General features: G+C 42.3%; 1 protein-coding gene across 6 annotated transcripts in view; it reads right to left on the bottom strand.

Annotated features, from left to right (window-relative positions):
* KCTD1 (potassium channel tetramerization domain containing 1) overlaps positions 1-22,121 on the bottom strand; it is a 99,020-nt gene that overhangs the window by 6,338 nt on the left and 70,561 nt on the right. The window lies entirely within an intron of this gene.

Genomic DNA, 22,121 nt, shown 5'->3' with positions numbered 1-22,121 from the left:
TAGGAAGAGCTGGAAACCCTGAACCAAACGCCCTGACAAAGCACACGAAATGTGTCTTGCCTTTTGTTTTTTTTGCACTGAAGTGTTTGCAAAACACTTCTGAGTCACGAGAAATTTCCCAATGAAACCATCCAGAGAGATCAGCAGGTTTGATTTTGTGCGTGTCTGTGTTTATATGCCCATATGTGCATGTGGAAGCACTTCCTGATTCTTCCCAACGCCCTGCCTCCAAAAAACTGTAAACAAAACTGTCTCAAAAATAGCTCATGCTTGAGACTTCACATGGGCAATTTGCATGAAATATTACCAACATTATTGGACGTGGTTTTCGAGCCTTGTCACAACCTGTTACATTCCGCCATATTTTGCAGATTCGGTATCTTCGTTATTTTAATGAAAACAGTCATTCAGACGTAGCTTTTGTACTAATCTAACCGGTCTGATTTGAGAAGCTGCGTAACAAAATCTAGGCAGGACTCTAAAGAACACAGAGCACACAAAAATCCTGCTGCACATCAGCGTGGACCTGATGCCAGGGAGGCACTTTGCTCCGTGAGCTGCGGCGGAGCGAAAGCCGCGTTGCAGCCACGCGGCCTCTTGAGGAAGGATGCTCCGAACCCCAGCGGGCTGCGAGGGGGAGACACCCACCCCTACAACACGCTCCACGATGGGTTTCACCTGGAATACCAACCTCGCCGCTGCCTTCTGACCAGCTGGGAGAAAGGAAGACTGGGAAAGAAACAAAAGGCCATTATCAACCCCAGGAGGCCATTTAAAATTCTGTAGGAAACAACGGAACCTATTGAATTTCCATGAAATCTGTAACATATAAGGAATTAAACAAGTTTTGCAGATTATCAGGTAGAAAATACTTTTCTCAAGGCTATCGCTTCAAACATTTCAAGCTTTCCTCCATGGGTATTTGTCACTGTCTGCCTTGCTGCTCAAAATTTAAGCTGTGACAGAGCATGTAGCACACATATCTACGCGCTAAGTGGATGAGCAACATTGGTAGCCAACGCTGTAACACTTGGTATTTAGAATTAATTTTTCCCTATACACAAGCATGTAGTCTTGGAATCTATAATGGAATCCACGCACACAAAAACTTGTTATTTAGATAAGCCATTACTGAAATGTATAGACCTAATTGGTTTCTGCAGCATTTTTCTGCTTCTAAATTACTATTACAATTACATATTTTAAACTTCTAGGCTTTTTGTTTTATCAATTGTTCATAGGAACAACAAGATGGAGGAAGGAGTCCCCTGTCAAAATTGGAATAGTGACAACAGTGCATGGACACTCGTGATGCAGCTGGGAATCCGACAGCCCGTGGGTCCAGGTTGGGAGGGTTAATGTACTGCACTCTGTCTCTCGCAGCTACAAAAAAAATCCCCAAAGTTGCACTTTGCAACACGCAACAACATGTTGAAAGGGTGAAGGGGCTTTGAAAGAGCAGACCCGATGCAGAGATGATGCTGCAAATACAATTAAAGCTCGTTTCCTCTTTAGGTGAAAAACTGTAGATTCCAGCTTCCCTCACAAGGCCTCAAGGAAAAAGCTCGGGAAAACACTGGAACCAACCCCCAGTAACAACGTGGTCCTACCCCAAGGCATCGTTGGCTACATCTGCCACCAGGGCAGAAGGGGCTATGCTAAGAGCAGGGCCCTGCAGCCTCCCCCTGCGCTCGAGCGTTCCTGGCAGCACAGCAGCAAACTGCCCCGCTCACCCTCCGAGCCTGGAGTGCAGTCACCTTGGAGCAGCCATTCCCTCCTGCCCCCAGGACTCAGCTCCTCCTCCTGCCGGGGCTCATGCCGAAATCAGAGATGCTTAAATGACACCAATCTGCTGGCGCAAAGCAGGACTGTGAAGTCATGTTTATTGTAATTGCGCTTCCCAAGAAAGCGTGAAAGCTGTTTTTCCCCCAGCTGTCTTCCTGACAACTTTGGCTGATGACAAAGATATATATTTGTCATTAAAAAGAAAAGTTAACAGCTGAATGGATTTCCAAACAGGAAAGCACTCTGAAGGCAGCTTGCAAAATAAGCTGGCAATTATATGCAGAATTAGCCAAATATCAAGGGTAAAGGATAAAAAGCTATAGTCCATTTAGAAGAAAATGTACTTCTGAAATGCTTAATTAAAGGTACCAGGCTGGAATTTTCTGTGTATATGGAAAATTAATGTCCCTTGGGTTGAAAGTGCGACCTCCAATGGGTAATAATTAATGTCTATGACTTGAAGTATCATATTCCACTGTCAGAAATCAAATGCTTCAAGGGATGAAAATACAACCACTGCGAAACCTCTGCCTCCATATGAGAAATTTGCTTTTACTTTGAGGATGTAAAACAGATGCAACCTCAAACTTCATTTCAGTGGGGAGCAGACAACAGGTCGTGGAAAAGAGCAAAGCTTTGTTTCCATAAAACATAATATGGGCAGTTTTCCCTACAGATCAGATCAATGCTCACATAACAGCATTTCCAGAATGAAAATCTAGCAGGGAAAGAGGACACTGCTTATACGATTTCTCAGATAATTCAGATATTTCAGAAACAAGTCCTGTTTGTCAAGCATAAAAATACATTCAGTCTGCAGCAAAATTGTATGCATGGTGTTGAGTGTTTATAAATTTACCTTCTAAAAGAATAAATGTTTATAAGCATTACTACACACACAGAAAGAAACACTTTTCTTCAGTGTATTCTGCTTCAACTGCTGATCTAGGAAAGAAGAAATGATTGTGAAAAAGATGAGCAATATTAATGAGTGGTAAACTATCCCACAACTTCCTTAACACTAAGAAAACTGATACAGCCCTGCAGATTATTCTAGTGGCTCCATTAGATATAGCAAAAATTCTTCTCTTTCGTAAGAAAAGGGATGCAAGGAACATGGAAAAGAAAGCAAGCTCTGCTGTCTGCAAGCATGCAAAATATTACTTTACTTTTGATCTAAGGTAGAATGAGACTATTTGCCTGTGAAAATGTAGATTCCTTAGTAGGGACTATAGGCAGTATGCTATCATCACCGACACAGAACACCAACAGCTCAAAGATGACAAAGATAATGTTATAAAACATTTTCTGCAGTTCTAAGCCATTAGCTTTCCCTTCTCTCTGTCTTTCACAAAACAACAAAAAGGGAGGAAAACACCTGCTGTGAAGCCCTTTTAGTAACCTGACAACAGATACTCCTCTCCTGCAGGTGGACTATCCAGTCTCTTACAGTCTCTCTCCAGTCTGTCAGATGCCCAAGCTAATGGCAAGACAGAATCACTGCCTGGGACTTCACTAAGGTCTGACATCCAGTGGCTGGGAAGGGGCAAAGAGCTCATGAAAACTCATCTTTCTTCCTCAGGTAATGAACTGCATGCGAAAGAATTATAAATAATAATAAAGGAAAAAAGAGAAAAAGGAAACCATTTTGGATGAAGTCTTACTCACCTGGCTGGAGCCACGGCACTGGTCATTAAAGGGTATGCGAATACAAGTTTTGTTATCACATCATTATATTTATGTGGCTAATGGAAACGCTTATTTAACACTCCGGAGTGTACAGAGATGAGGTTGTACTTTTAGGCTTGTCCTTTTTTTTTTTTTTTTCCCTCTTAGCGACTTTTTCAGTCCACGTTGCCCTTATTAATTTCTGTTCATTTTCTTGTACTGAATGCTCAAAGGCAATTTGCATAAGAGCCCATTATAAATTAGATCTATTTAATGGTATACTCATCTCATGGCTATGTAATTTTACTTCCTCGTATGTCTAAATTATATAATTTGGACTACCTGCTAGAAGCTAGTATGTCTGGAGATCTACACACACATGGGAGACATGCAGGTAGCTACACTACCTACGTGGAAACGATTTTAAGTTTCTCCTCATCTTTCAGAGGACCACTTTTAGGAGTAAAAAGTTTCTCTTCTCTCCTCAAGACCTTACGTCCTTATGTCATGTGGATAAGAGTGCCTGAATTCCCAGCAATTTCTGTAGTAATGCTGCATAAGAGAAGGTGCGACATAAACATGATATAACAGAATAAACTTGCAATTTTCAGTAGCACGTATATTATGAAAACCGCATTTTAACCAAGCACCCTGTTGCAATCTCTTGCTCTCAGTGCTATTATAACCGGTTCTTATCTCTTTCTCCTTACACATAATTTAAGATTTCACGTCCATGAGTCTCAGGAATTCCTTGGCACAGACATTATTAGAAAAGACATGAATGCACTGATTAAAGAGAAAGTAACCGGGGAAAAAGTGCATTAAAGCCTAAAAAGCTTATTAAACTTTTTATAGAAAAAAAAATGTACAGGATCCAGAAAAAGACCAAGGAAAAAAAATGTAGAGAGGAGGTATTAAAACACCAGGTTTTATTAGACTTAAAAGCAAATGTTACATTGCATTTTAGCAAGCAGATAAAGCGTAGATAGTGAGTAGAAGTGATGTCAGAAACCACTGTGGAAATAATTGCTAGAGATTAAAGAACTGAATCATTTAGACGGAACCCATCTCAAGCTCTTTAGAATTGCCATTTGAGTGCAGAGGCAAAGAAAACATAAGGGTGAGCTCAGAGGGCTAATAAAACACTGACATTGAGACAGGAAGGGGAGAGTGGTCTTAAATGCAGAGCAAACTGCATAGGGAAGAGATGGGGAGGACTTGAAGTGATGAGCGAGGTGGTATCGTTACGGACTGCAGCGCAGGCAACACAACGAAACACAGGATTTGCTACAACCTGCCTCATCAGAGACAGCAGCAGGAGCAGAGATGAAAGCAAATCAGACATATTACAAAATGAACTTAATAGTCATTGGATCTAACCCACATGGACAAACTGACACATTAACTGGAAAAGAAGATATTGCCCAACAGCATGCAGTCATGTTGCAGGAATGCTACTTACACGAGTGTGCACAGCAGCTCTATCTCCTGCAGACGAGGGTGAAGATGTTGTATAAATAAATGAGAGTCAAATAAAACAAGAGATGTGGGTCACAGGATCACTGGGATAAACTAAATGATCAGCAGCAAAGGCCCCAGAGGAAAAGAGCAGCGGCTTAAGTTCTACTTGCCTGCAAGGGAAGTTAAAAAGAAATAAAATATGCATTTTCCCTGTTAAGCAGGTGATCTAGCAACCTACGGGACTGACACTACAAATAATGATTTCTTTCTGAAATAAAGCTAGAATAGTAAGTCCCTCTGGCTCGCACAACATACTGATTCTCGGTCTCAAGGTGAGGGCAGCTTGAGATAAAACCCATCAAAAGCAGCCTAAAGTCTGTATGCTCTGTCACATCCCTGGCCCGTTTGTACATTTGCTCCCAAATCCAGGTCTGTCATCCACCCAGGCCCAAACAGCCCTTGCAGAAGCACCGCTGTTTTGGAAAGGGAGAGCCGAGCAGGGCTGGGACGCCAAGGGCCTGGGCCTCACGGCGAGGAGCAGGCAGAGGGAGCGCGTCTCCCATGGCGGCGCCAATGCCGGGAGAGGGCGGTGACAACGGGACCAAGTTTTGCTTCACCATGTACCTCCTCGCTCTGTTTCTGCCCTGCCCGAGGTACCCACAGGTAAGAGGGAGAGGCCGCTACCCAACTTTGCATCTTTTCACCCCCAGGCCAGGCAATTTCTTTTAAAAGCTCTTTCAAAATGGCAACCCAACCTCTGGGCTGCGTGGCGAGTGTTGCGTGGGGCTGAGCGAGGCCTGTTTTCTGGCATGGGGCAGCAGCAGTGGAAACCCTCCTCCTCTCCTTATTCTGTCTTTCTTCAGGGGTCTGCCAGGACCCAAACCAAATGACTACTGATATTTTGCAAGCCACAACTCCCATCTCTCCCTGCTACGCTCTTCAGCTTTGCCCACGCACTGGATCCACCGTCGAGCTTACTGCAAAAGCCTTCAAGCTCCCCGTCTCCAACAGTGCCCAATATCTCACAAGTCCTCAAAAACTTTCAAATTTACCAGTGCGTATCAAAACCACTTTTCCCCAAATCATTTAAACCAATGAAATGTTCAATCAATTATTCATGCAAGAACTTTTTCCATCTCTATTTTTTGTAACCAAGTTTTCTTGGCAATGATAACATTTCACAGAAAATTTAACAAATTTTCTGTTTGCTTGCCAAGATAATTTCACTAAGCTCGAATCCGATTTCATTGAGGTACATTATTTATGTTTTATCTTGAGGGAAGCTGCGTATTAAGTTAGTAGCAACCGTGTCCTTTTGCTTATGATATGGTTATTACTAAGTTATCGGGAGTACCTTTAAGTTATTAGGGTGCAATGGCAAATTAAGTACTTTGTGCCATAATTAGCTAATAACTTTTGAATCATATTTTAATCATGTTTAAGATGGTCAGGTTTGCTGTGAGTACAGATAATGGAGGATAGGAGCAGAACTGGAGTGTTTATCATTCAACACCAAGAGGCAGAAAGTAGTTAAGTTACTGAATACACAGCATCCCAAAGGCCATGGTAATCTATATACTCCAAACACTGAACTCCTCTGCAGTCACCATTGCAATAAAACAGAACCTGTGTGTTGGGATCATGTTTACTTTTTAGTAAAAACATATTAGCTCCAACCCGCTCTTCTGAGCCTGACAATTTTTCTTAAAAAGGTATTTTAGTTTCTCCCAAGTTCAAATCTCTAATTCATAAAACCTGTAAACTTGGATTCCACAAAGAGAAAATGTGTTAAAAAAAAGAAAAAAAAGGCTACAAGAAACATTTCACTTTCAAATCTGGATGTAGAAACAATCATTCTCAGAAGGGGGGAAATTCTTTGATGTATTCCTTAGTGCACCAAATTTGCCCCCCAGCTTTCATGAATTTCATTCAAACCATTGCTAACTCCCAGTATTTCCTTTGTGCACTTGGTATCGAAATTCCACATGCAGATCACTGGAAGTTAGGAAACACTCTCTGAGTTCTCTATTAAATCTTTCAGAAAAGTATCAGCAAAATGAATTCTGGAACTAAAACCATTAGATGTTACAGGGTTCTGAGTATATCCGTATGCTCTGTAAGAAATGCACCATGCTAATCCTAACTCTGCCCTATTTCAGAAAGTTGCTTCAGGAACCAGGCATCCCATTTTACCATTTGTGGTTGTTTCGATTCAGTCTTTGCAAGGCATCATAAGGAACCAGAATTCCAAGATATTTACGATTCTGACTGGCCACTTAGGCAGCAATCCCGTTTGTGGTGTTTTGTTAACTGCTGCCTTCTCTACGAGGAAGGACAACGCGTTGCTGTAGATGGGACAGGATGGCACACGCCCTTCCCTGCGCAAGCCTTGCACGCACTCCTTGGCGTTTCAGTCCATAAAGGCAACAGAGTTTACAACTAACCTCTGGTAGCGTACAAGGGATCCTATGGTAACTATTCCTCAAGGGAAAAAGATACATTAAAGCTAAAATAACAGCTTTTCACTACCTAATGAAATCCAAACAGAGAAAGTGCTTCTAAAACCTTTAGCTCTTAACTGAAAAGAGCCTGTGTCCCCACAAAACTCTCCTCCAGAACTCAGACAGAAATAAACTATTCCTGAACCTCCTTATTCTTCTGCTCTCAATACCTGTGAAAGTTGCCTGCAAAGTCTGAATCATCCCTCGTGAGTATAATTCATACGGAGGACAACTATTTCCTACTATGCTTCTGCACCAGAAACCTGTAAAACCGATTAGCAGGTTTCAACCCTGCAGCTGAACACAGGTCTTACCGTCACAAGGTGTTTGCCAACGAAGGTGCAAGGATGTTTAGTCTGCCTTTTTATAGCCCCACAAGATTATACACAAGAGAGGGGAAAAAAAAATCACATGTATAAAGAACATCATTAAAGAGATCAGGCCAAGTGTCAGAAGTTAGGAAGCGTGAGAGATAAAGTTGCTTCTGCAACTTCAATTTACAAGCCTTCTTCTGCTCAAACCATTTTAGACTGTCTTTAATCACACAGCAGTGATTTTTTTTTTCTTTTTCTTTACCCCACAGTACCCTTAATTTAGAGAGCAGACACCCTTGGGGATAAACTAGGGTTGGGCAGTATAGCAAACCCTTGCCCACAGGACATCTGCTTCATTTGTTGTAGGAATAAGGGACGTCTTATGAACGAGGCTGGTTTGCAGATGCGTCAAAAGCTGCTGGGCTGAACCGTAGTTTTCCACAAAAAAAAGAGGTGCGCAGTGCTAAGTGCTGTGAAGCAGCAGACAGCAGTGGCCTCACCTAGAGCACTCAAAATTAGTCACAACTTTCATATCTTCTGGTTTCAGCTACACTACATCTCTGTCTTCAAACACAAACAAGTTTTGTGTTTCACAGAATCAGAGAATGGTTGAGTTTGGAAGGGACCTCTACAGATCATCTAGTCCAACCCCCCTGCTCAAGCAGGGACACCTAGAGCACGTGGCAAAGGGTGGCATCCACGCAGGTTTTGAAGATCTCCAAATCACCCTTTACAATCACTCTACACCCGCTCAGTGGATATTCAGGGGAATACATGGCAAGATCACTTACAGTTTGATTTTGTGTCCCTTCTACATATCGAAACACTGCTCAAGACAAATGTAATGAATACCTAAAATAATTCAAATTAAAAAAAGAAAAATCAAACAGCACTGCTTTGAAGAGGGTCTATCCGCTTTGTTTCATTTCTGAGAAAACTGATGGAATTCCATAACCTGATGGAATGAGAGAGTTGAATTGAGAAAAATACACTGAAAAGCAGAGGGAGAAGAACAAGAGGGAATAAAGAGGGAGGTGAAGACACCAGGGTGGGGCCCTGCTCATAGGGAAAACCATGTTTAGACAGACCCCGAGGACAGACATCTGGATGCTAGTGACAGAAATGCTGGGAAGTAGGGACAGCAACAGCTCTCAAATACTGCAGGAGATGTCCTAACCAACGACAGTGTTTACCTTCCGATTGCATAACTCACAATAATCCTACCTTCTTTCAGTAATATTTCAAAAAAAAGTTGAAAAGGTTTTGGAGAAATGTAATGCAAATTAAGGGTATTTCTTTGTAACCTCTAAGACTCTCAATAACCTGTGAGATTCTAAAAAACTTAACACTACTAACCTGCCTTTTTAGCCTCCTATTACCTTCAGACCCACTCCCCCTCTTTACCTTCAGTCCTACTCCCCCTGTTCACCCTCAGTCCAACTCCATCTGTTTATCCCAAGTACAACTCCCTCTGTTTACACTCAACCCTACTTCTCTTCTTTACCCTCAGTAGTACCCTCGCTGTTTACCCTCAGCCCTACTCCACCTTTTTACCGTCAGCACTCTTCCCCCTCTTTACCCTCAGCCCTACTCCCCTTCATCCTTGGTCCTAATCCCCCTGTTTACCCTCAGTTGTATTCCCACTGTTTGCCCTCAGGGGTACTCCCTGTTTACCCTCAGTCCTACTCCCTCTGTTAACCGTCAGTACTACTCCCCTTCTTTACTCTCAGTTCTACTCCACGTGTTTACCCTCAGTTGTACTCCCACTCCTTTCCTTCAGTCCTACTCCCCTTCTTTACCCCAGTACTACTCCCTCTCTTTATCCTCGGTCCTACTCCCCCTGTTTACCCTCTGCCCTACTCCCCCTGTTTACCCTCAGTCCTACTCCACTTCTTTACCCTCGGCTCTACTCTCCCTGTTTACCGAGTGCGACTCCCTCTGTACTCAGTACTACTGACTCTCTTTACCCTTGGTCCTATTTCCCCTTTTTACCGTCAGCCCTACTCCGTTTACCCTCAGTTCTAATCTCCTTCTTCTACCTCAGTCGTACTCCCCATGTTTACCCTTTGCCCTATTCCCCCTGTTCATCCTCAGTCCTATTGACCTTCTTTACCCTCAGGCGTATTCCCCATGTTTAGCCTCAGTACCTCTCCCTCTGTTTAACCTCAGTCGTACTCCCCTTCTTTATACTCGAGCCTACTCCCTCCGTTTACCCTCAGTACTACTGCCCTTCTTTACCCTTAGTCCTGCTCCCCCTTTCTACCCTCAGACCTACACCCCCTCTTTTCCCTGAGTCATACTCCTGCTGTTTACCCACAGTCCTATTTCCTCTCTTTACCCTCAGTCCTACTCCATCTGTTTGCCCTCAGTCCTACTCCATCTGTTAACCCTCAGTACTACTCCCTCTGTTTACCCTGAGTCCTACTCCCCCTCTTTACCCTCAGTACTCTGCCCCGTTTACCCTCGATCCTACTCCTTCTGTTTACCCTGAGTCCTACTCCTTCTGTTTACGCTCAGCCTTACTCCCCCCATCTACCCTCAGTCCTACTCCCCCTGTTTACCCTTGGTCTCACTCCCTTAGTTTATCCTCAGTCATAGTCCCCTTCTTTACGGTCATTCCTACTCCCTGTTTACCCTCAGTACCACTGCCCTTCTTTACCCTCAGTCCTACTACCTCTGTTTACCCTCAGACCTACTCTCCCTGTTTACCTTCAGCCCTGTTTCCCCTTTTCACCCTCAGCCCTACTCCCCCTCTTTACCCTCAGTCGTATTCCCCTTCTTTACTCTCGGTTCTAATCCCTCAGTTTACACTTGGTCCTACAGTCCTTCTTTACCCTCAGTCCTACTCTGTCCGTTTACCCTCAGGCATACTCCCTCTGTTTATCCTCATTCCTACTCCCATTGTTTACTCTCAGTTCAATTCCCTCTCTTTACCCTCTGTCCTATTCCCCTTTTTTACTCTCGGTCCTATTCCGTGTGTTTACCCCCAGTCCTACTCTCCCTGTTTATCCTCAGTCCTAATCCTTGTCTTTAACCTCAGTTGTACTCCCCTTCTTTACCCTCTGCCCTGCTCCCCCTGTTTCTCTTCAATCCTGCTGACCTTCTTCACCCTCAGTTGTATTCCCCCTATTTAGTCTCAGTCCTACTCGCTCTGTTTACCCTAAGTCTTACTCCTCATTTTTACCCTCAGTTCTACTCCATCTGTTCACACTCCCCTACTCTTTCTGTTTACTCTCAGGCCTATCTCCTCTGTTTATCCTCAGAACTACTCCCTCTCTTTACTCTCAGTCCTACTCTCTTTATTTAACCTCAGTCATATTCCCCATGTTTACCCTCAGTTGTACTCCCCGTTTTTACCCTCAGTCCTACTCCCTGTTTACTCTCAGTCCTACTCCCTGTTTACCCTCAGTTGTACTCCCACTGTTTATCTTCAGTCCTACTCCCCCTGTTTACCCTCAATCCTACTCTCCCTGTTTACCCTCAGTCCTACTCCCCTTCTTTACCCTCAGTCCTACTCTCCCTATTTACCCTCAGCCCTACCCCTGCTGTTTACTCTCGGTTCTACTCCCTCCCTTTACCCTCAGCCCTACTCCCCTGTTTACCCTCAGCCCTAATCCCTCTGTTTACCCTCAGTCTTACTCCCCCTGTTTATCTTCAGTCCTGCCCCCTCTCTTTACGCTCTGTCCTACTCCCCTTCTTTACCCTCGGTACTACTCTCCCTCTTTACGCTCAGTCGTATTCCCCCTGTTTACCCTCAGTCGTACTCCCCCTCTTTACCCTCACTCCTGCTCACTCTGTTTACCCTCAGTCCTGCTCCACCTGTTTACCCTCAGTGTTTGGCATGAGTTAAACAAGAAGGTCCTAGACTTAGGAAAGCACTTGAGAAGATTGACAACTGACTACAGAGCAGGACTCAAGCACCATGCAGAATATGCAGCCCAAGGACACACGCTGAACCATGAGGAGAACAGGAACTGTTGAAGAGCTGTTTATTAATTGAGCATCATTATATCCCCGTGCACTGAATGAAGAGGGATTCCCACAGAGGAAAACAGCAGTAGGCAATCATGTATTGGGGATGACATCACTTTGCATAGATATGAAGATGAGAAACTAAGGTGGCCCCGGCAGCCCTCATCGTCTTTTCACATAAAGCTGTCTAATTGCACCGAGAAAAGGTGCAAGCCAATTACACAGTATCTATGTTATTATAATTCTCTATTTTATCAGACATTTGTGCTTTTCTTCATCTGCTCCTATATTCCTTCACCCAACATTAACATGATAGATTATTAATTCTTTAAGAAAATCAATCCAGGTATCATGAGAGGATACACAATAAGAGGCAAGGAAGATGTGGGCGTTATGCCCACAGTAAGTAGTATTAGACACACAGGGCTGCATATCCGGCTGTTGTAATGATTAATTCCAGCTTATAGCCTTGCAGTCTCAGCCTTACAGCACCATGAACTCTAGTGTGGACACACATGTGCTGATACAGAGACCTGTTTATACCTGTATAATTCATTCTTACACATTTACATACTAGAGGTTGAAATGCTTTAAGTACTTCAGTAACTAGGAAAATCACATCATTAACCAAATCAGCTAACACAAAAGCTGTGCACTAATCAGTTAGGAGGACAGGAAAGTCCACCTAAGACAGCTTAGGCAGTGGCTCCGAGCCATCCATAAAGCTTAATGCACAGGTTCGAGATGCCAAGGCCGCGCCTGCATGTTCTGCTGGTGGTGGGGGTGATAAAAAAACACACAGATAACATTATTTTCATTGACAAACTTTACATATACAAAACAGTGGCTTTATTGTTTATTAAATTAGATACTGTCATGGTGTAATAGTCCCTGCAGCCATACCAAACCCAGCTGTAAAGCGTATTTGTGTGGAGGAGGGTGAAGAGAGAAGAAAGGACGAGAGCAGAGATACACTTCAGAAACAATACCGACTCATGAATAAGGGTGTAAGCAATAGCTAAGCAGAGCATGTGAAAATACATGCTGTGATGATTTTCAGACAACAAAATCCTCAAAAATATCACACGCCAGAGGTAAAAGTTACAGCAAGATGCTTTTAATATAGGAGAGATGGGATGCAAGCCAGCTGCCTAAACACAGGTGTCGGGCGCCCCTGGAGATGTCCTTGAGTGTCCCAGACACCCCAAAGGCTGGTGGATGACATTCAAAAGCCACCCCTGGCTGGTGCCCAGAGGCAATGGGAGACCCAGCAGGAACCGCGGTGTCTACATGAGCATTAGACACATCAGTCCTAAGGCCGGTGTCTCCCATGCACACAATGACCAGAAATCAACTGTATTGAAATCTGAACATTAAACAATCTAATAGCATTCTTTCTAGATGCCAATTTCAACAGAAGAAAACCAAGCTTTATTAATTATAAGAGAAAAATTTTATATAATGCAGAGCTACAAGTAATAATTTGTAGTGCTCCTAAAATGTGTATGAATTTGTAAAATATTTAACCTAAGCACTCTTCTACTCTGCATACCAGGCTACCATCAGGCACATGAGCTGGCTGGCCTTAGTTCCTTCCTGAGATATAGCCTAACCGGATGAAATAGGTACCCTTGCCATTGGAGCAACATGCTACAAATGCACTAGGATCCACGTTTTTTAAATACAAGTAGTTATCCTCAAGCATTTTTCCACGGTGCTTTAACAAGCTTGCTCTAGGACCCAGATATAGTCAATGGACGGACTCAGATACTTCTGGAGGACCACCCTGGTTATGAGGGATTGGATCTCATTCCGTGTATGTCTTGTGCACCATAAAACTGAGACCCTGTAGGTGAAAAATCATGGAAGACCCTATCACATAGCAGCTAATAAATTCTGAACACATGCATGAAGAGACACTCAGATATACTAGCTCCATCTGTCTAAAGGGTTTACACTACTTGAGTATGCAGATCCATACATCTGTTGTGATCTCCGTGGTGAAAATCAACACAACATGATAGCCAAAATTTCACTGTGGCAATTCCAGACTGCTAAGAAACAATGAGCTCCCTACCTGGAAAGTTGAGCAATACTTTGGAAAGATGCAGATCAGAAAAAGTCCACTGTTCGAATCCATAAATCTACCTTATTTCATTCACTTAGTTTTAAAGACTTTCTCTAACAATACAGAACTGAATTCTGCTAGACATGGATTAAAAGGAGGAGGCATTGCCTGAGGGTTTTTCTGTATTTCCTTCTGTATTTCCAGACATTGCTACTGCTGCACAACTCATACTAATAAAGATGCAGCTTGCAACAAATATTGACTGATACTGGAAAAACCTGACCAGCCACAACCACGGGAATGCATATCCCGCAGAAGTATAATGTCCTCACCAACAGGGAGAGCGAATAAAGAGCTAACAATGCAGTGAGAAAAAATCTTGAATTTGAAATCCAACATTTTTAGAACAATTCAAACAAAACAGACATTTTCAGGAAGAGAAGAATGTTTTAAAGTGTTTTCTTCCTCTCTGTTTACTGTTACAATCATGTTACAATCACCTTGCATCCTGCTCTCCATTTACATAGCTTATTTAAATGTGGTATTTTTTGCTCTATTTCAGAATGCAGTAAAATTCTATTTTGGCATAAATCTGGGTATTCTGTTAAATTTCTTATTTGTTTTTCTTGCATCACATAAGTTGTAGATATACTTGTTTTCAATTATCTTTACAAGAGATCCACAGAACCGTATTATCAAAAAGTGCAGAAGCAAAATTGTCCATCCCTCCCCACCCAGAATACTCCTATGATAAATGCATTGGGATTATGGAAAGGTTCTGCTCATTTGCTGCTCATATCCCCACTTTAAAAATCAGTACTTTAAATTTAGAGGCAGGCAGCCCGTTGGGTACCCATTGCATGACATTTGGTCACTTGCTTTTTGCACGGATTTTTTTGTGCCACACAGAAGTGCTCTTTGCTGGGCTGAGGGATCTTGTGCCTCTCCTTGCCACCAAGCAATGGCTGGTCACTTTGTTATTAAAAACTCTTTGGCAAGAGTACATCTCAAGGGTTTTGCTGTAAAGAAGGAAAGAGGAATGAGCTTTGAGAGACTGATGAGAAACACTAAGATTCATGCCTCTTATCTGATGGCCAAAAGGAAGGGAGATTTCTCCATCATGCTGCAACGCATGATCCTTGTGGAAAGCCTTCTGCTAAACCACATTGAGGGATCTAGAAATATCCATTACACCACTTGTCCTGCTCCTGAAAGTCTGCAAACTCTGGCAGAATGACATTCCACCTTTCATTTGGGGACCATATCTCTGCTTATTAATCATCATCACTGGTATCACAGACAAGACAAGGAAGGGATTTCATTTCAGTTCCCGAAAGCAGAGGAGGCCATCAGGAGGCCTTCCTGCAGGCTGAACTGCCCTTGTGCGTTAACTTCCTCCCAGTCCTGCTTCCACACCAGCCCTGCCACCCTTAAAATGTTTTGTTACTGTGTCAGAACCATTTTAGGACAGAGATGAAGAAAATAAACTCTCTGCTGTGATGGATGTGCCCTCATTTCACATATATACTTAGTCAGCAGCATGCTACAGCAAACTTGGCCTTCATCGGGAACACATTTTCCCTGACCCCATTTTTCCAGATCCCACCCCATTTATTCTGCTACATGCCTGTGGCCTCTTTAGTTTTCACCTGATAAAGCTTTCATCCCCACAGATCTTTCTAGGTGGTAATGCTCAGCAAGGAAAGATCCGAGCCTGAAGGTCCTTCACACGCGATGCCCCTGGGTTGGCCTGCAGACCTGGGCATGGCCTTTGAGGACGTGACTGACCTTATTCTCTCCTGCAAATGAGAACTGCATCAGCAGCTTTGGTTTTCTGCATGGCATAAAAGCCTGCTGTATGTTCTTCATGGAGTCCCATGGCCTTTAAGGTTTGTCACGTTTTCTGGGATCAATTAGCACGAAGGACTCACACCTCTGGTTTAACTACAATTTAATAGGAAATAAAGCGACCCACATGCACGTTAAGTGTGATTGAAAGATGCAGCCAAAATGGCTCTTTTCAAATTACTTTTAATGCCTTACGATGAGGCTAAACCAAGTAGCAATTTTCAATACCATCTTCAACTTTTTGTTAAGTCTCCCAAAGAGAGAGGCATGAACCATACGTGATTTGGGAAGAGGGGGTCATTTCTATTCCTACAGAGAAATAGAGGAACGCTCACTTGGAAGCAGAGCTCTGCTGCTTAGAGCGCAGCATCCGCTCAGCTCCTGAAAACTGCACCATGGACCCAGCATGGGAAGGGGAGAGCACAACTGCAGCTCTCCTGAGACGTTCAGCTGGGTCCAGTGCTAAACAAGACATGACTGGTATGAAAGGCAAGGCCCAAGGCCCATCTTTGAGATGACACCATTAGAAGACAGAAAAATGATAATGTCTGATAAAAATCATAACCTCCAAACAAGCCCAGAACTTCTTCCAAAGGAGGAATGGACTTAGAGAGCATCTTTCCTGCAACAACTCCTCCAGCTTTACTTATTCCTGTAGCATTTATCACCATTTCGCTAACCACACATATCCTTCGCACTGAGAAGGTGTACATTGTCACAAGGTTTTTGGACAAGGACACTGTGCCAACATCCTGGGGCCAACAGGACTTTCTATAGCTTCATTGCAGCAGGACAGAAAACTGGCACGACCAGGCACTGGTAAAGCACCTTGATGTTTCAGAAGGTCAGAGCAAGAATGATAAAATGATAAAAACAACAAAAATGATTTGAAAAACTAAAGGAGTAAAATAAATACCATACATGGTTAACATGCATAATTTTCAAACACCTGATGACTACTTCAGGCATATGAACCTGCATAAACAGTCCTGAGGAACAAGCAATTTTTTTATTACTTAATAGAACATGTGTAGTTTCATGGGGGCAAGCTCAATGTATACAATGAAAATACATATTTTAAAATATTATATTTTAAAATTCTGAAATTATACTGGTAGAACACTGGAATTGAATATGAGAAGGAAAAAGCTATAGCTTGAATAAAATATCAAAAGGGAAAACGATAGCTTTTGAGGCTGAGGACATTATCATCATAGTGCCATCTAACCTCTCTCCAGAAGTTAGGAATTACAACTAAATCATTCCAACAGAGGCACAGGCTGAAATCCTATGTCAGAAGTATGTCCAACTGCATTTGGCAACCCTTAGTCAAGAAAGAAGCTGAGCATAATTGGATGAATATTTGAAGTACTTCATTATTCATGTAGGAAGGCTAGGTAAAAAGTGGTTTATAGTCCCAAGACACTTGAGGGTGTGCGTTATTGGGTAATAACCAATTAGGAATGTTGACAGCACTCTGCCTTTGGGAGCATCATGGCCAACAATACAGCTGGGCGTTCCTGGTTGTGCAAAAACACACCCACTGCCTACTGCTCCGTTTATTTAAGCCAACCTTTCACCAAAGGAAGAGACCCAAAAGGACGCATGTTTGGCAACTCACTTTGATTCCATGACACTTTGTCTTCCTTTTCCTGCTATGCTCCAAAAATACATCTTTCACCAGCACTTCTGAATTATTGATTACTACCGATTACTGCTTGGAAACAAATCAGATTATTTCCTTTTGGTTTTATTGAATATAATCTTCCAAACAACATCCTTATTCTTTGTAGAAAGGAAAGAGTGACAGCCAAAGATCCTGACAGCCAAAGATCCTGACTGCATAATCTGTCAAAAAATGCCACTACACTATTAAATAAATATTGCAAATTCAAAACAACAAAAATCAAGTCTTCTTTTAAGAAAAACATAAGAATGATTAATACAAACATTTAAAAATATTTAAGCACAGAGTTCAAAAAACTATCAGTTCTGACATAAGAATCAGAATTCAGAACAAATTTAGCCCATGACAATGCAGTATAATGCCTTGACAACCTGACAAAATAAGACTAGGATACATTGACAGTACAACAAATACTGATTTTTCTTACTGCCTTTTTCTTTATCACTGTGATGAAAAAGACTGAATAAGCTGTATTCTGATCCAATGGGACTTTCTTATCTACAGGAAGAAACATTCAAAACTTTTCCTGAACAATTTGTTTGCTTTAAACATGTATAATATGAAATTTGTTATAAAAAGAAACATTTTTTTCCCTCCCTGTAGCTCTCATTTCCTGGCTTATATCATATTCAGTCCATCCTGCAGCACTGAGTACTGCAGCATTTTCTCTGAATTTCCTCAAACGCTACCTCGCCCTCTCCCCTCTGTATCACCAAGATGATGATGATGTTTTGATGAAGTATCACACACATGGGCCCTCCAGATAATGGATTCAATGGGATACACTTAAAAGATCATTTTTCTCTTTTGTATTGACTGCTTGCACTGCTCGAAGACAAGAAGGGTTTTCATTTTTTATGTAAGCTGTAGGACCCCAAGGGTCCTCTAAACTGTTTAAAAGAAATCAATTTTCAGATGGGTGAAAGGAGCCCAGCAGACCTTAATGAGGCTGGGTAGCCGTTTTGGAACTCCTTTCCTTCAAATCTCCAACCAGTTTGGGCAAACTGAAAACTAGCTTTCAGCTGAGCCTCTCTGGCATAGAAGTGTCTCCTAATGTTTAGGATTTGTGGTTAACGTTCACACAGAACGATAATTTATAGTATGCATATGGGAAACAAAATAAGAAAAGAAGTATTTCACAGAGGCAAAATAATCACTACTGTTGATGAAGATAAACAGCACTAGAGCTACGAAGCAAACCAGGGCTTGGCACTCACGTAGCGGCAGGAAACCATTATCCCGTGACACTGTTCTAATACATGGACATTGCTGCAACTACATCCAAGCAACCTAACAAAACAAATTCATTGTATGGCAGAAAATATTTCCAATTCAACATTGCAACATTTATTTTTTAATTACAGCACAAAGCATACTACTGGGGTGTGGAAGGACGTAATCCATCATTCGCTCTGGAATGACACACTTATGGGAAATGCTATGTATTATAACTTTCTATGCCACAATAAGTAACTACGAGCAATTTCTCCGGCAGGGAATGCAAAGAGCTTGGGTGTGGTGTTGGGAGATGCTGCTTATCCCTCCAGCTTCCTCGGGGGCAGTGGGAGCCAAAGGCAAGCCGCATTTGGCTGCACAGGGACTTCATCACTCTTCCCATTTCACATGTGTCTCATGGCCCAAGCAGAGCTCTACCTGCAACGCTCCTCATGTGGAAAGAACTTTAGCAGTTCAAATATGGACTATGCAAGAACATAAATACTTTTTTTTACATGAAAAGGAATGGTATTTTAATAGATCATTTAAAGAACAATTATGTCTATAATTTGACTGACAGACAAACCACATTTTATTGTAAAAACCCCACTGGGGTCTAGGATATAGAATGAATCTGTCTTTATAAATTGATGAGCTACTGAAGTATACCCTCTTTCATTTAATACTGTCAGGCTCACCCATCTCATCTTAAGAAAACCTTTTTTTTTTTTTTTAATTACTCTTCTTTCACCTCTCCATAACCACAAAGTTGTTTCATAGAAGCCATGAACTGCCAGTGCTGCTTTCCTTCATCGGGTGCCTGTACTGCAAAATGCAGTGCTGTGTAGAAATATAAAAGATAGGTCTTCAGTAATTAGCTTGGGTACCAGATGCAGCACAGCTGAGCTAGCTGGAAGCAGGATAAACTAGTCCAGGTGGAGTGCTGTGCTAAATTTCTTCCAGCATCTGAGCTAGCCTATATGCTACACTGTCAAAGGACTAGGTGAGAAGGCAACCCTAAGACCACTGTTTTCCTGAAGGCAAAAGCATACAAAGCATGCCAGAAGAACTAGCTACAAGGTCAGATTAACTCCTGTTAAACTGTTGCTGGAGCTCATCTTCCCAGTGAGGTGTCTGAGGTATGAAATAAGTGGCCAAGTTTTGGACAGGTGAAGATTTTGGTGGGGTGGGTTTAGAAAACCAAGAAAATTGACGCACTGTGGTGTAGCAGCAACTGCTCTAGAAGACTCCCATACATCAAAGTTAATCTACAGACCACAGCTGAAAACAGTTTACTTTGATTACTAATTCATAGTTTCCATGGGGGAGATCGATACTGATGAGTCTGAGTATGCTTTCAACTGATGTTGCTAAGATTGAAAGCATCATTTGAGATATCTGCAAAATAAGCTAAGTGTCTAACTACTCAAAGGGAACTCTCCCTCAGCAGGATCCAGACCACGCAGGACGTGTGAGGAGAAAGGGCCAAGAAGCAATAACTTGCTTTGATCTGGTTAGGTAAAGGTCATTTGTGACTTCTGCAAGCTCCGATTCCTTTCAAATGAGATACAAAAACACTGATAAAGGAAACGAACGCAATGCACTGAGGAAGTTCAGATGCCAAAAACAAGTTCGATTCTCAGAGCAGAATGGGGATGGAAGAAAAATCCTGAGGATGTTTCCCAACTGGAGGAACATCCCAAGAGCTGGAGACTAAGGGAGAGAATGAATGGCAAAGCAGAAATAAAGCTCCTTAGACAACATTTGTCTAGTCACAACGCTGCCACACTGGAACAAACTGCAAAGCAGCTGAGAGGGTACATTCACGTTAACAGAAACTGGAACATTCCCTTGGCCAGGACAGAGCATTTATGCATTATTTGCATTAAACAGAGTGCAGATAGCCACTGGGTCCTAAACATTTTTCCACATTTCCTATGCAAACTTTGGAAATATACCCCCAAATGGCAAACATACTTGTATGTAAAACTCAGCCAGAAGGTTAATCATTACCCAAAAGTAAGACAAAAATTGGAATCTATATCCTAAAGCTCCAAACACACCCAATAGGTGGCCAGGTGTTGATGGCAAAACTGGAAGCCAAATGATTACTTCTGCAATTATGTACATATACTGGATGCCAATTTGCTTAGCAACTACATTGCAATTTATGAAAGACCAATGAAGTACAATTTGGAAGTAGGATCATATCTTACCGCTAACACACAGAGTTTGAGTGCAAAGACTGAGCAAAGCAAAAGGCAAAACAAAACACCAAATCCTCAGGCTGGCATGCAGAACTGAACTCAATCAGAAATGACCCACGAGCAGAATACTTCAGTGTCAGGCAGGAAACTGCCCACTCAGCTCCTAGTGGCTTTGTCCTTAGACCATAGGATCAGCCCGCCTATTTTTTTCTAGGTATTTTCTTGACCAGTTTGAAGAAGAAATGCTGTTTGGGTGCCTTCAAGCTGTTTTATGAAGCCATGCTTTTGGGTGAAAATTATGCATACTATAACCAACTGCCCATCACTGACAAATTTCCTTCCACAGATGGATGGAAAGATATCAAACAGTCATTAAAGTCAAAGGATTTCTCAGCACCGACCTGTCAGCCAAGTTACGGACAATTTCCCCTCTCACTGCTAACCCACACAGCCTCACGCAAACCTACTGGAAAAGGGTAACCACACCAACAATTATAAAAAAGACCTTTTCCCCCCTCCCTCCAGAAACATGTTTGCTGCTGAGAGAACTAAGAGCTTCATACGGAAGAGCTGAAGTCTTTAGCTTTCTAACCCTCCTGAATATTTCCATCCACAGCGTCATCCTCACGTAACCACAGCTGCACATGGTAACAGCCCCTGTGACAGCAGTCTGTTCATCCGCCTTCTCTTTATGTCTGCGTCTGTGCAAAAGGTACTCCAACAATTTACTGTCTTGATCTCACTGCCATTTTATACATTTGAATGCCAAATTATTTAATAGAAAGCCCTGTTTTTTTTTTATCTTCCAAATAAGTAGTCAAAGAAATGTTTTTACTGTCACTTATAAGATGAAGATACCAACCTGATGATCCCTTTCGCTGCTGAGTAACTCTACCAGTTACCAACCACGCGATATGAAAGCCGGCCAATCTGATCACATTCACTAGTTGGTGGTCACAAGCAAGAGCCACAACTTGCTGACGTTGCAAGCTACAAACATATGGCAGGACTATTAAACAGACAGAAAATACTATTTTTTCCTGAGGCAACAGTGGCAACTGACATGTGACAATTAATTGATGTAAAGTGAGGTCGATATCTACCTTAAGTTCAGCATACACACCTAGAGACAAAATTAATCTGGGCACAGCTAGGATCAGAATACTTGCCTTTGAGCTCCTTATTGACAAACATGTATTACAGCAGATTTCTCTTCACAATTTAAATTGCATAAATTCTCAGATTTCTTAAAATTGGAATAAAGAACCTTGTTCTACACCGTTCTATATTTTTCCTTCCAAGTTTATATAGATGCCTAGACCAAAACAAAATATGGGACAGCACCCCAGGACTCAGAAGTAAGATGACAGCATGCAAGTTTTGAACTATGCTGGA

The sequence above is a fragment of the Tinamus guttatus genome, unplaced genomic scaffold (genome assembly GCF_059628265.1).
Source record: "Tinamus guttatus ecotype Peru unplaced genomic scaffold, ASM5962826v1 Tinamus_guttatus_pri_ptg000249l, whole genome shotgun sequence".
Classification (NCBI taxonomy): domain Eukaryota; kingdom Metazoa; phylum Chordata; class Aves; order Tinamiformes; family Tinamidae; genus Tinamus; species Tinamus guttatus.
The sequence above is the reverse complement of the archived record's forward strand: the minus strand, read 5'-3'. Positions and strand labels throughout refer to the sequence as shown.